General features: G+C 36.8%; 1 long non-coding RNA gene across 1 annotated transcript in view; it reads right to left on the reverse strand.

Annotated features, from left to right (window-relative positions):
• Positions 1-16,052, reverse strand: part of LOC122421354 — a 310,048-nt gene that overhangs the window by 30,796 nt on the left and 263,200 nt on the right. Inside the window, exon 3 of the long non-coding RNA XR_006263470.1 lies at positions 12,442-12,527. This is a non-coding gene — a long non-coding RNA (uncharacterized LOC122421354). The remainder of the gene's footprint in view (positions 1-12,441; positions 12,528-16,052) is intronic.

The following is a 16,052-nucleotide window of genomic DNA, read 5'->3' on the forward strand; positions in this document are numbered from 1 at the left end:
TCTACATAATTGCTTTCAAGTAAATTTAATAATATTCAGAATTCCTTGGCAAGGTAATTCCTGATTTAAAAAATAATCTGAAGAGTCACTCTCAGATCAGATGATCCTCCACTACTGGTGCTGGGAAACAAGCACTTTTAAAATACATCACTTGGAGGAGCCAAGATGGCGGAGGAATAGGACGGGGAGACCACTTTCTCCCCTACAAATTTATCGAAAAAACAATTCAACACAGAGCAAACTTCACAAAACAACTTCTGATCGCTAGCTGAGGACATTAGGCGCCCAGAAAAGCAGCCCACTGCCTTTGAAAGGAGGTAGGACAAAATATAAAAGATAAAAAGAGAGACAAAAGAGCTAGGGACGGAGACCCGTCCCGGGAAGGGAGTCTTAATAGAGGAAGTTTCCAAACACCAGGAAACCCTTGCACTGGCGGGTCTGGGGGAAGTTTTCGAATCTCAGAGGGCAACCTAACTGGGAGGAAAAATAAAATACATCACTTGACAATACAAACGATCTACTTAGTAACACTCCCATGGCTACTGATACTCTATATTGACCAAATACTTGCCATAGGGATAATGCTCTCTAAACAGCCTTTTTAACAAACTCTTATTAAATATTCATCTGAGGGTTGAAGACACCAATAAGTTGCAGAACCTACATCTTTCACTGGGTCATCATCTACATGCAAAACATCATTGTGAGTTATGGTCCTGCAATATACATACATTATGATATTTAGATATTTTTTGCTTAACCAAACCAGCCAGCTTGCCAACTTAACCAGGTCAGCCATCTTGCTTATTTAGCTTATTGAAAAGTCCCAGAAAAATGACTATCACCTATAAGATTCCCAAAATAAGTCATGCCAAACTGACCAATTGTCCTACCTGCTAGTTAATCAGTTCTCCAATTCTCTTACCTTTTCAGTGGGTTCCTTTAAACTTTTTTTCTCTCTTTGGTTCTACGTCTTTGTTTTTTATTTAATCTACCTCTAAAGCAGAAATGTGAGCTTTGACCATCTAAGAAAAATGTAATCTCAAAATTGTATGACATGAATTCAACTCAAAGAAAGGTGAAGGATTTGGTGAAGATAACCATTTTGATCAATTCTAACTCAAAAGACTATCTCCAAGTTGAGTATTTAACCAAGGTCTAGTTCAAAGCAAAAACACAATAGAAATAATCTCAGCTCATCTTCATATCTTTAGTAAAAGGAATAATCATCATCATATCTCATTCCTATAGGGATCAAAAATATATGTGCATCATGATTTTTTTTTGATAAATTAACACTTGGAAAAGAGATTCATTAGGTTAAAAACAATTACAAATTTACATTGAGGCAGATTCCTTTGGTTCAGAGTTCTCGTCCTATCAGTGAACCTAAAATTTATTATGTTGAAATTTTTCTTTATATGGGAGCATCTCAACTGCTTCTGATGTCTTTATTTTTCTTCCCTGAATCTTTTCTAGCTCCACTTCATTTTTATTCAATCATAGCAAACAAAGAAATCGAGGATGTCTGTTCCTAGAAGCAGAAACATTATGGTCTTTATAAAGATATATTCTCATATGCTAAGTGGTTTATCATGTTTGCACAGAAGCTCAAGATGTTACCTGCTACTATAGTATTTTCAGCTGCAGCAATGGGTGCTGTTTTCCCTACTTGCTCCTATAATATGGAGAAAATCACGTTGGGGAAAGTTTCTTTTCTCCTGCACCTTAACACATAAGCAAGAGCAACCAAAGAATCCCGCCAATTACTGTTTTGTTTAAGCAATTATTTTGGTCAGTTTTGAAAATTACAAAAAAAATATTTAGTAATAATTGCTTTCGAAAGAGCATGGTCACCATTTACAGAATTGAAATCAGGATATGTAACACCCAAAGCACTGACAAAAACAAACACAAAGAATACACTGTTGGTAGTTCAAAAGATAGGAAACAGCAAAAATACATTATTAAAAAGCAAGCTCTGAAAGCAGTAAGAGTGACATTGTTGCTATTGTTATTTAGTTGCTAAGTCATGCACAACTCTTTGCAACTCCAGGGACTGGAGCTCACCAGGCTCTGGTGTCCATGGGATTTTCCAGGCAAAAATACTGGAGTGGGTTGCCATTTCCTTCTCCAGGGGATCTTCCCAACCCAGGGTCCAAAACTGCGTCTCCTGGCATTGGCAGGAGGTTTCTTTACCACTGAGCCACCAGGGAAGCCCAAGGGTGACATCGACTAACCAATAATTACAGTAAATATAAATGAGTTAACCACTCCTATTATAAATAAAAATTCTTAAACTGCATTGAAAAATTGCCTAAGCACTTACAAAGTGACACAACAAGTTAAAAATTAAAAGGATGGACAAAGATGTAATAGACTAACACAAACCAAAAGAAAGTGGTAAGTTCCTATATTAGTACCAGTAAAAGCAGAAATCAAGGCAAGGCATTACGTGAATAAAGAGGGTATTATTATACTGATTGTTGTCATTCAGTTGCTCAGTCATGTCCAACTCTTTGCAACCCATGGACTACAGCACGCCAGGCTTTCCTGTCCTTCACTGTCTCCCAGAGTTTGCTCAAACTCATGTCCATTGAACAGAGGATGCCATCCAACCATCTCATTCTCTGTCACCTCCTTCTCCTGCCCTCAATCTTTCCCATTATCAGGGTCTTTTCCAATGAGTCAAGGTACAATATGTAATGAAACTGCAACAATCATTAATTTTTATGCATGGAATAATATTGCCCTATAATAGAAAATAAAAAATTTTAAGGAAACATAATGAAAATGCAAGAAACACCAGAGTATAAATCTGACAGATTAAACTGACAAAATAGAAATAATAATACATATGATTACCCCATACAAAGAATACATTTTAATATTTATAGAATATTAATATTATTTTCCTATATATTACCTAGAAATACTGTCTAAACACCAAATAGTAGAAACTACATAGGCAGCATACTCTATTGCATGTCCACAGTATAATAAATCTTTAAGCATGAGCTAAACAAAATAAAATAAAACACTTCAACAATTTTAACACTTCTTAGGACCTCCTAATTGAAAACACTCAGATTATTTAGGAAATAACAATAATAACACCACTATAGTAACCCTTTTAAGATGTACCTAAAGCTATGCTCAGAGGCAAATTAATATCCTTAACTGTTAGCATATTCAACAGCAAAGAATTAAATTAACTAAAATATTTAAATACAAATATTTCTATATATCATGGCATCCAGATCATGGCATCTGGTCCCATCACTCCATGGCAAATAGATGGGGAAACAGTGGAAGCAGTGGCTGGCTTTATTTTGGCAGGCTCCAAAATCACTGCAGATGGTGATTGCAGCCATGAAATTAAAAGATGCTTACTCTTTGGAAGAAAAGTTATGACCAACCTAGACAGCATATTATGAAGCAGAGACATTACTTTGTCAACAAAGGTCCATCTAGTTAAGGCTATGGTTTTTCCAGTGGTCATGTATGGATGTGAGAGTTGGACTATAAAGAAAGCTGAGCACCAAAGAATTGATGCTTTTGAAGTGTGGTGTTGGAGAAGACTCTTGAGAGTCCCTTGAACTGCAAGGAGATCCAACCAGTCCATCCTAAAGCAGATCAGTCCTGGGTTTTCATTGGAAGGACTGATGTTGAAGCTGAAACTCCAATACTTTGGCCACCTGATGCGAAGAGCTGACTCATTGGAAAAGACCCTGATGCTGGGAAAGATTGAGGGCAGGAGGAGAAGGGACGACAGAGGATGAGATGGTTGGATGGCATCACCAACTCAATGGATGTGGGTTTGGGTGAACTCCAGGAATTGGTGATGGACAGGGAGGCCTGGCGTGCTCCGGTTCATGGGGTTGCAGAGTCGGACATGACTGAGCGACTGAACTGAACTGATTTCTATGTATGTGTGTGTGTGTGTATATATATATTTAATGTCTATAATATATAATTAAAGAAGTCTATCACATTCAACTTCTATATGCACAGAGGAAATGCTTGATTGTTGGCTCCTGGCTACTATTTGTGGCTGGGAAAGGAACATCTACCAGTAATGTACCAATTGCTATGCTTGGAGAGAACTTATATACATGCACACACACACACACATACTACTTATGTATCTCTATCCTCTATCTGATGGAATTATCCATTTAATCCTCACAGCCTTCTTATGAGAAAGATTCTGTAACTATCCATATTCTATAGGTGAGGAAACTGAGGCAAAGGGATTTACAGACTTGCTCAAGGTCAAACAGCTAATAAATATTGTACCTGCGTCTGAAACTATACCCACTGGTTTCAGGATCCACCCTTTTAATCACTACCAATCACAGTGAGCAATTAAACCAGGAAAAACCAATCACTGTCTGAATAATTGTTGATAGTATGCTTCTGAAATGTCATGTTTTTATTTACCAAATCTGTTGTACCTATGTTTTCCAAATTATTATTTTTTTTGCTCCAATGCATTTGAAATTGTTACATTAGTTTTTTTTTTTTTTCTTTTTTTAATGTGTCATTTTCCTAAATGAAAAAAAAAAAAAAAAAACAGACTACAAAGAAATGAAGAAAGTAAAAACACCCCAGACTTCTCTGGTGGCTCAGTGGTAAAGAATCCGCCTGCCAATACAGGAGATGCAGATTCAATCCCTGGGTCGGGAAGATCCCCTGGAGAAGGAAATGGCAACCCACTCCAGTATTCTTGTCTGGGAAATCCCATGGACAGAGGAGCCTGGCTGGCTATAGTCCATGAGACTGCAAAATAGTCAGTCATGACTTATCCAGTAAACAACAAAAACACCCCATGATTTCTACTTCTGCTAAGTTTGTTATACACAATTCCAAGCACTTTTTACGTATACTGCTAGAAAGAAGACAGAGAAAGGGATATGGGGAGGATTACACAAGTGGCTTCAGTTGAGAAATAAGTATATAGGTGTTTATTTAATTATTATTTATACTTTCTATATGCAGTCTGTCTCTGATGACAGAATTTATTTTCTTGGGCTCCAAAATCACTGTGGATGGTGAACAAAGCCATGAAATTAAAAGATGGTTACTCTTTGGAAGAAAAGCTATGACAAACCTAGACAGCATAATTAAAAAGCAGAGACATCACTTTGCTGACAAAGGTCTGGATGGTCAAAGCTATGGTTTTTTCAGTAGTCATATACAGCTGTGAGAGTTGGACCATAAAAAAGGCTAAGCACCAAAGAACTGATGCTTTCGAACTGTGGTGCTGGGAAAGACTCTTGAGAGTACCTTGGATAGCAAGGAGATCAAACCAGTCAATCCTAAACAAAGTCAACCCTGAATATTCATTGGAAGGACTGATGCTGAAGCCCCAATACTTTGGCCAACTAATGCGAACAGCCAATTCATTAGAAAAGACCCTGATGCTGGGAAAGATTGAGGGCAGGAGGAGAAGTGGGTGACAGATGGTTGGATGGCATCATTGACTCAATGGACAGAGTCTGAGCAAACTCTGAGAGACAGTGAAGGACAGGGAAGCCTGACGTGCTGTTGTCCATGGGATTGCAAAGAGTCGGACATGACTGAGCAACTGAACAACAAAACATTCCTTTGCAAGGAATGAAATAATTTCATTGAAAAGCAAACTGCCTTTCACCACAGATAGCATACTTATTAGTATATTCACTGATTTTATTAAACTTTCTAGCAGCAATCAGATATACAAGTACATCTTGCTACTCTATTTCCCAAGATAACCTTCAGACATTTGAACTATGTGCTATAGAAGTGCCTGAATGGAAAATAAAGAACACTTGCATTCAAAATTGGTAAACTGAAACTCCATTACTTTATGTACTCTCAGGAGTTAGCAAGAAAACATATTCTTTTCTAGGACATTTTAATGAAATAATATTAAACACAGTCAGATATTCTAATAAGAGCATAATTACTCTATTATCAAACACTGCATTTTCCCCTTGTACTGCTACTTTAACAAAAACAGCAATGAAAACAAGATGTGATAGGCACAGGTCTAGGAACCTTCAAAAGTTTTAGCTCATATGATCTTTGTGCCCAATGATCAAAGTGGAAATGTTTATTCTCATTTTACAGACAAGGGAACTGTGACTCTGGTAAATAAAATAATATGCCCAGGTCACTGGTCACTAGGTGGCAGCCCCTGTTTCCAACCTAGCCCTTGCCTCAAGTCCAGGCTCCTTCTATTTTATCATTGAATAGTCTGATTTTCCTGTTGGCAAGGAACAGAAACCAACCACAGGTGATGAAAAATGAAAAGAAAAGAATGGAGGTGGGGAGGTAATGGGTAATTCAAAGAACCCCCAGAAAGACAAGAGCTAGATATGGGGCAACATAGAGAAAAAGACTTTCAAAATTCACACCACAGACTGAGAGGACTGTGGTGACACTGCTAAGCACTCAAGAACACAAGAGGGAACACGGGATGGTCTCACTGACACAGCACCACTGCCGTCTCAGTAACATGCTCTTTCTGCAGCCACTGTCCTAGCAGGGAATGATCTCAAGGGTGTGCTTCTCCTGTCTCTCTAAGACATTTGTCCCTGAAGTCTGGATTATGTGCTTGCTCTCCAGCTGCAAGAGAGCCAAAAAGGGGTGAGGGAAGAAAAGCAAATAATTGGCATTTCAGCTTTTCCAGCAAAAGGTAAGCAGTGCCCACACAAGGCTTGTAAGAAGAGGAAGAATCCAAAATGTGAGAAGGAGGTTCTGATATTGAGTGGCCAAAACAGATCACAAATGCTCCTTGAAAAATCACTCTTTGTCCACATCAACATGTGTTTTTCTTTCTCATACTTTTTCTTCTTCCACAAAGAACTCTTACCTAACATAATACATCAACCTTTATCTGATATTTAAAAGGATGTTTTCTCTCCTCAATGGCAGACAACCCAAAAACTTTTCAGTTAATGCATCCAGCTTCAAGTCCAAGATCTTCAAATATTGTCACTTATGTGTAATCTAGAGACTAAACTATAAATAATCACTAACATAAACAATATAAGATAGTGAGATAGAAATGATAGGTGTAAGGAAGAGAAAAAGAGATTTCTGAAGCTATATAAATATACATGAGACACCACAGCAGGTAAGAAAATATGGGCAGACATAACAGTCATCTGCAAATGGACATGATGCTATCATTGGTACTTCTGACTTTCCTCCTCCCTGTCTCCTTCCAGATTCAACTTCATTCTACTGACCTGATTTCATTACCCAGTGTGACGACCTAAACCTTCATTCAAACCTTCAGATATGAGAGATTTGAGATACTGATATAGTCATTCATTGTTTTATCACTGGAGCAGTACAAGAAGGTACCCTGAAGCCTAAGTTCCAAATCCGCTCTGTTCCATACTCCTCCTTGCTGCAGCCACAGTAACTTTATGGACAGGAACAATCTCCCACGCCAAACCTAAACAACCCTTCTCATCTATTAACACTTGGCACAAGTATTAATGGCACAAGAGGTCTGAATTGACTGGGTTGGTTGGCTCAGCCTGAGTTCAATGAAATAACTGCTGTTCCCTTGATAGAAGCCATCTTTCTTTGGGAACTAAGCCTTTCAAGCAGCAGATCTCGTAAATCCTCAAATGAGAAATGTTCTAGATGTGTTTGACAGGCATTCACCATTCCAATCATTTCTTCATCTCCACTACCCAATTCTAGAATTGTGGCAATAGGAGATTTTTCTTGAACTCAATTACTCCTGAAATGACTCCTGATTGTCACTCTTTTCACTCTTCTGTGATTTCACAAGCACCTGATTGCCTATATTAAAGTCCTTCCTGCCTAAAATACCTGGTATGATTTTTGTTTCTTACAGTGAATCCTGAGTAATACAGGAATTCAAAGTTTGTGAGTGGGTCATTAGCTAGAGCTGTGAGAGGTACCATTCCCTTTTCCTCCTCCTTGGTTTCCAAATTTACACATTTTTGATATGACAGACACAGAATCACATTTTGCTCACTAGTTCAAAGAATACATACTAGTTCAAAGTATCCCATAGGACAGCACCCCAACTTCACAAAGTAGTCTCTGATCTAAAGTTACAACAGAATCTTCAATGGGCCTTCTACCATCCTGGGGGATTTGCATAAACTGCAGAAAATGACTGATGTTAGCACCCATTCTTATATCCTTTTATATGTTTTCCTGAACTCCAGAGGCTGGAAAGCTAAAAATTATGTTTCACGAACTATACTGCAACTTCTGGGACACTTGCATGAATCTCATGTGCTATATACCCATTGCTTCACTCCTTCGATGTAAATTGAGTTCATGTTCAGAAATTACGTAACATGTAACAACACAGTAGAAAATAAAACTTTTAGTGACTCTAAAGATGGTGGGGCTAACACATGGCAGACAACAAAAGCAAGTACAAATTCAAAATTACTCTTACTCCATGATGATACAGTCTTAGCATAGTCTGATGTCTGGCTAATCTCCCTTGAATATGGTACCATACTGGAAGTCACAGGTAGCAAACTGGGCATTCAGTAATGACAGTAGTCAAGTCAATCTTGATCGGATGACATTCACGAGTGGAGGACAGGCTATCCCTGAGTGTGTTTGTAAAACAAACATTTCTCATCAGGTTAGTACTAACTTATTATGCAGAGCCACTGGTAATTAAACTTACATCTTTCTTTCCTACTCAATCAATTGGTCGTAGAGACTTCCCTTTACTATCAGCTTAGAAAAATCTGAGTTAGGTCCCATATACAATACAGCACCTCCATTTGAAAATGTATTCCAGTTTACAACACCCAGATATATGGCTTGGTGAATCATAACACACATCCTGGACAGCTCAGGTTGAATAGTTATCTGGTATGCATATAGTTAAACATTTATTCTCTATAAGGACCTTAAAACAAGCTGAGAGATGTTTCTCAATCAAAAGAACTAGTTACTTGACTAAGAAAGCGTGACTTTAATCTCAAACCCCAGGGGTATTTGCTATGCTTCTCCTAATGAGACTTAATACACTTTTTATGTAATATCGCAGTCTGTTAAGACACCTTAAGTAAATGGCAAGAAAATATGCTCTGGTAGCAAGAGAAATCTGTCAGGGAAAAGAATGCAGGTGCTGGCAATTTTTAAGTTTCCTTGAAGTAACATGAAAGTAAAGGTTAGGAGATATGGATGTGGCCCTGACAGCATCTGCTACACATAGTAAGTGGCCTTTAAGCAGCACTGCCAAATCTAGTACATATGCCTTCAAAATGAAAAGAGACCCACTAAGTTCTATATCTCTTTTTTAATGGTATAAGGCTCAAACCTCAGCAAATATCCTAAAGTTTTCCAAAGCCCTGTACCCTCTACACACTTCACTGAGCAACTCAGGGGGCCTTATATTTTCAGGGATATTGTTCCCATTTTCCAGTTTGGATGTATCTAGAATGTCTGCTACTTCATGTTCTCCAAATTATATCAGCATAAACTCACTAATTTCATGACCTAGACTGATGTCCTTTGGGATGAGACATTCAAGCTCTCCCTAGATTGAATTATGGCTCAAGATCAGAGAATATACATAACTCAGGCAAAATGGAAAAAGTATATTGTTATCCATGCCAAGTATAAGAAAAATGCTATTGGTATCTAGATACAGTTGACCCTTGAACAACACAGGTTTCAACTGCACAAGTCCAGGTATACATGGATTTTTTTTTTTCCCCAATAAATATGTACCACAGTTCTGCATGATCTGCAGTTAGTTGAATCACAGATGAAGAACCATGGATATGGAAGACCAACTGCAAATTCATATGCAGATCTTTGAAAACACAGAGAGTATTGTTCAAGGGTTAACTATATATTGAAATAGAAAAAAAGATTTGGAAGAACAGGAGTTAAGGTTATGTTCATTGCTTCAGTAAAGACATCACATCTGAAACATTTGATTTAACTGAAATTACCACCTATTAAACTTATTATCATGATAATCCACCAACATTCTCTAAGACCTATTCATATTAGAGAGTTATATTAAGAAGTGATAAGACTCAATATCCCTGCCACTTTCCAGTGGTTTATGATGACATTTAAATCTGCAGTTCCCCAGGGACATGGTACTGCTTTTCATTTAGTCTCTTGGTAGTAAGACAAATTCCAGTTATTTTCACTTGGTCCTTTCTGATATATCAGAAGCCATTATGGAGTTCTTCTATTGTTAATGATATATAGTACAACAACAAATTCATGACTTAAAGAAATAAAAGTGGGATGCATTTAGGGTCCCAATGGGCTAACTATAAGACAGATTTAGATCAAATCTCTATCATCTGAATTCCATAAATCCATATTCTGACATAAGAACTAGGTTGCATTCTGGGTCCCCAGCACCTATAGTTAGCTCAGAGCAAACATCTAATAATTATGAAAGGTCTCGGTATTTCCCTTTTCTGCAAGTGTTCGGTCACCCTGGTAAACAGCTCAGGTCCCCTTGTAAAAGACAAAAGATTTCAAAAGTCTAATTAACGAGTTACTGTAGATTTCCTCCTCTCAAGAGTATCTGATCTTCCCTTCATTAAAAAAATTCTGAACCTGTAAACTTACACACATTAGGACTTTAAAAGAGATCATGACTATTGCTAGGCCTCAGTTCATCAAGCATGCAGTTTTTCTTATTCATATTAAGTAGAATCTAATTGGCCTACCCATCTATTTTAACCCTGTTAATTATCACCAAACACTATAGCTGGTCTAACGAATATCATACTAGCTCTAATGCATATTATGATAACCACATTCACCTCATCTCTAATACTTTTGAGCTGGTACTTAGGCTCTGCCATCCTGGGACCCATGCATCCTAACTGAACTCATGAAACCCTCCTGCATCTCCCACTAGCATCCTTGGTTTATAGAGAATGGACACTGCGGCACTCTTCCCAGACCTAGAACATTCTTATGTATTTCTAAATGCCTGAAGGGAATGTCTTCTGAATCTTCTTGAAGAACCTGGTTAGAGTTAGGCAAACATGATGAACCTACTCCAATTTTGTAATTTCCTAAGCAGCTGAATGCCTCGTATGACATTAACCACTCTCACTTAAGCTACTATATTGAATCCAGAATTTGTGGTAAGTGTATCCATATTAATTCAGCTGAGTTTAAAACTACACTCTTTCTTCCATGTTCTTATACCTTCAGAATCCATGTACACATATATTATCTGATTTTAAAAATTAGCAAAATCTTGTAGTTCAGCTCTGATGGTTATTATAAGACATGCCGGAATCTGTCTCAAGATACAGGTCTGGGGATGGTGCATGATTTGAGAATGGGCCATAAGGAGGATTGGATTCTGTTTGCAAAGAAGTCATTCCAGGGTTTTCAAGCAAGACAGGGCAAGAAAGCTCATTCAGCCCAAAGGAGACTTGTGGATTTGGGAGGCCATTAGAGTCTGAATCATTCAAATCCTCACCTATATTCCCACTCCCAGTTCTGTAGTTTCACCCTTTTTTCATTATTACACTTTGACACCAGACAGTGAGTTCAGCTGACTTGTTAATTCAACAATCTTGGCACAGGAGTCAATCACCTTTTACTTTGAATTTACCCTGTTCTGTGGCTACAACAGAGAAGATATTCTTTTGGCTTAAAAAAAAAAAAAAAATCCCTTTCCTAGAGCCAAGAGTTTAGGAATTTGAGTCTATTATTCTTTTCCTTTAAATTATCTAGCAACATTAGAATCAACCAGTCCCAGCATCCATTTATTTATCAGTTAATATCCTGAGGAGCAAGTAATAAAAATGTATGTTGGTTTATTTAGGCAAAAAAGGATGCTTATTCTTAAAATTTATTACCAAGCCCACAAGATTGTCATGAAAAGTAGATACAAGTTTCAAGCTACAAAGCTGGGATTGATACCTAGAATCCCAGCAGAGAGCTGGTCTAGTAAGGAAGTCACTGATGCCCCTGCTGAGCACTGGCCAATGCAGCCCCATCTCAGGCAGTAGATACTAGATACCACCAGCATGGTTGCCCCTGCTCCCCAGGAACTCACTCTTTCGACAACTGTCACAAAGAAGAATTCCTCACGGATAACTCAACTCTGAATCGGAGGCATCCTATGGGTAGAACCTGCTATACACGCTTGGGTTCTCATAATAAGAAAGACTTGGAACTTTCAGTTTTCATAGCAGGAGGAGGCTGCTACTAAGACTCACAACATTGCAGAATTTTCCCATCATAGAGAAGAGATTCAGATAATATTTATCAAAAAATCAACCATATCCAATAGAAGCAAATGGAAACAGAAATCAGAAGAAAAGTAAGTTTTCTAAAATTAAAGACAATGCATACAAGTAAGATGTAGCACATAAAATTGACAGATTTTTAAAAATTAAGATAACCAATACTGGTAAACATGGGGAAATGGCATTCTTATACCTTATACTAGTGGAAGTGGAAGCTTTCTGGAAAGCAATAATGCAGCACACACCTCAAAGCCTTTCCATGCCTTCTTTTGAGCCTATCTGTAATTTCCAAAAAAAAAAAAAAAAGAAATTATAGTAAATATTATTTCATAATCAGAGAAAATAAAGTATAATTTAAAATTTAAGTAATATTACCAAACTCTCAGCGAAAACAACTCATACTCTTCTTTTAGGAGTCGGAGTGGGGAGAACCCAGCAAACACTATTTTCCCCCTTTATTTACATATTTATTTGGCAAATATTTATTAAGCATCTGTGTGTCTACATTAGCTGCTGGCAGCTGTGAAAATTATATCTATATTATTTTGTTGACTGCTTTGTTTAACAGATGAAGAAACCAGAATATGAGTTGGCATCTTCAAGCTCTCGAGTTGAATTTGATTCAGCATCTCAAGTCCTAAATGCTCTTAAATATATTCCAATTTTTATGCTACAAATTAAGGTGATAATAGACACTGAACTTTTATATGGCACAGATCCCCCAAGTAATAGGAGCTGAAGACACAAGGATCCACCATTTCTAAAGCCCCCAATTCACCACAAATTCACAACAAATCTTACCAAGGCATATCTAATAACAGATCTACAGTTCCTGAAACACTGTTCACAAACAATACAAAAGGTCAGTTGCAAGTAAATACTGTATTTTAATGGAGGCTGGTTCTTACATCCAATCATAGCTCTCCAGGTATTTGGTTTACTGGAGTCTCGCACTGATAGAATGACTAAATATTAAAGAGTTAGGTAAATAATGTCAAAGTGCTCCTGCCCAGGCTGGGGCCTCAATTTTTTCTGTGAAATTGTTGAATTCTTGATATTGTTTTTGATATCTGAATCTCTTTTTGGACCATCCCAAATTTAGCAGTAATTTCAAGGTGGCTTCCTGGCATGTGTTCTAGATTGGTCTCCACATTAAAACTGATAAATCAAGAGATTTATTTCCTCAATAGGTCAAAATCATTATTACTATCCTCTTGCCATTCTGAGGAAAAGAACTTTATCCTTCTATGTGATTTATTCTTTTCATGGGCATCCATTCAACACTGAGCTATTGTTTCAGAACAGGGAAAATGTATTCCTTTTACAGGTTTATTCCTTCAACTGGAATTTGTTTAAGTAGTTTCCACTGCACAAACACAAAAAGCCCTAATACATGCAGACTGGGTCGGCCTCATGCCATCAGATGTCACCGCTGACGGGTGATGGCACTTATATAGATTTACACAACAAAAACTACATTAAAAATGTTAAGGTAGTGAGACAAAGACACAAAGGCCTAGAAATTCACAGCTCGGGATTTAAACATACTATATCTAAGAGGAATGGAGTGCATTAGGGTAATGGGAAGGTGACAGCGTCCCTATTATACCTACAGTGCTAGACACTTAATCCCTAACTGAATTTCCTGGTGTTGTTTGCTTTGTCTCATTCTTGGGGGCTTATGTTTTTTAATGACATTATTGTTGTGTAAATGTTCTTGTTTTATAAAGTAATTTCAGGTTGATTATCATCTGTTTTGCAATTATTATAATTATACCTAATTACATAGTAGCAACAACATATATAATTAGTTTATTAGAGGTATAACTATAATATGTAATGATTTTAAGTCCTTATGAAACTTTAACAAATATTCCATGAATGTGAAAGCAAAATATTTAGATGCCAGCTCTCTTACATTATATATTTTTTCATATGCTCAGTAATAATTAGATTTACTGCTTGTCAAATTTAGTGTTAAAAATCATATTGCTATATTAGAGGGAATACAAATATAAAAACTGTGCTTAGGAAAATTAGAAACACTCTCTGGTGTTTTCTTTAAGGTTTGGTTTTGTAAATCTCTCTTCAATTAAGATTTCTTACCTTCAGAGCGTCACCCTCAGGTGAATTTTGACAGTAAAGTTATAAATTCAGGAAAGAGATTTATATATCACACCATAACATATAATACCCACATGTGTTATGTGACATTCCTAACAAACTAATAATATTGCCCTCTTTATTCTCGTGTTTTTCTCTATTTGATTCTGAACCAAAAAGGAACTTTAAAATGATGAACTAAACATGCATTCATACAAAAAAAAAGTAGATCATAAAACAAGAAAGATGATTCATGCCTCCAAAATCAGCAAAGATTCTTATGAAGAGTTGAAAATAGTTGCTGAAAGAGAACATAAACTGAATTCACATACAAGAAATGCATATTAATGAAGATTATTGCCATTTATTTATCAAATTTCTATCTCTGTTATTGGTCACTTAAAGAAAATATTTTTTAATTACTCCTTCCTTTCTCAAAATATTGAAACTAAAAAATGCAATATAAATAAACTGAATGCAGAGATTTGCTGCTTTTGAATCATGTGGTACATTCTCCCATGTGGATAAAAACCATCAAATATCCTCAATTATTGCCTACTGCTGAGACAAGTATTAGAGGGTCTAATTTACACCGTTGGAAATTTTGGCAATAATATCAGAAAAGAAACACTAAACCTTCACAGTGCATTACTGTAAAAATGCTACTCTTCTCCTTTTGGATATATACTAACTTTATGAATGGCAAATTTCATCTTAATCAAAGAAGGCAATATTCTCAGGATCTGGTCCACAAACATACTCAAATAAATCCTGGGCTTCAATTATTATTGAAGTAAACTATCAAATTAAGTTTTCAATCTTTCAACTAAGATACCTACTCTTGGAATTACTCAAGGCACATTCAACACATACATTTCTTTTTTTGATTAATGAAACAAAACTTTTCTTAAAAATTCAAGGTGAAAAGGTTTATTTTTTACTTAAGACAAGAACAGGAATTATTACTCTGAAAAAAGGAGGCAAATATTTTGCGTCTTGAACCCTGAGTCAAAAAAAAAAAGAATCTTGACTCAGAAGAGTCACTTGTCGACATATATGAAAATTATAATACGTCCCTATAAATGATGTCTATTAAGGCATATATTTTCAAAGGATAAGGACCATAACTTGTATTTTTTTCTTTCCCTCATGGCACCATGGACAATGGCTGCATAAAAGAGTTGAAAAAAATGAATGAATTAATGAATGACTAGAAAAATCAAAACATGCAACTAATTTTTACACAAAACAAAATGACAATAAGCTTTTTTCCTCTTTGAGTTGCTCCCTGCTCTTCTTTTTAGAAAGACTGAAGTTGGTATGTTAAAAAGTCAAATATTCAGACTGTCTTCCCCTTCAATAGATTAAATTGTATAATACAAAGTATCTGGCACAAAATAATCATCAGAAATGTTAGTCCATGCAGGTTCAGGACATGATATACATTCCCTGAAAACGTCTGAAAGCCGACAAGGAAAAGCCCTTTGCACAATCACAGTAACTCAAGACAACCTGAGTGCCATCTGGTCTTGGCAACACTTGGCAAAACATGCACTTATTATTTGTTTCCACGCATCCCCTTCTGGCTTCACATCAGGAGGCAGAGCCCATGTTTTGGGAAGAGGCTACCTAGATTAATACATTCTACAAGGGAATACATTCTCTGCTGGCTCCTGGGGACCCTCCTCTGCTCACTGTTTC

Source organism: Cervus canadensis, chromosome 18, assembly GCF_019320065.1.
Source record: "Cervus canadensis isolate Bull #8, Minnesota chromosome 18, ASM1932006v1, whole genome shotgun sequence".
Classification (NCBI taxonomy): Eukaryota; Metazoa; Chordata; class Mammalia; order Artiodactyla; family Cervidae; genus Cervus; species Cervus canadensis.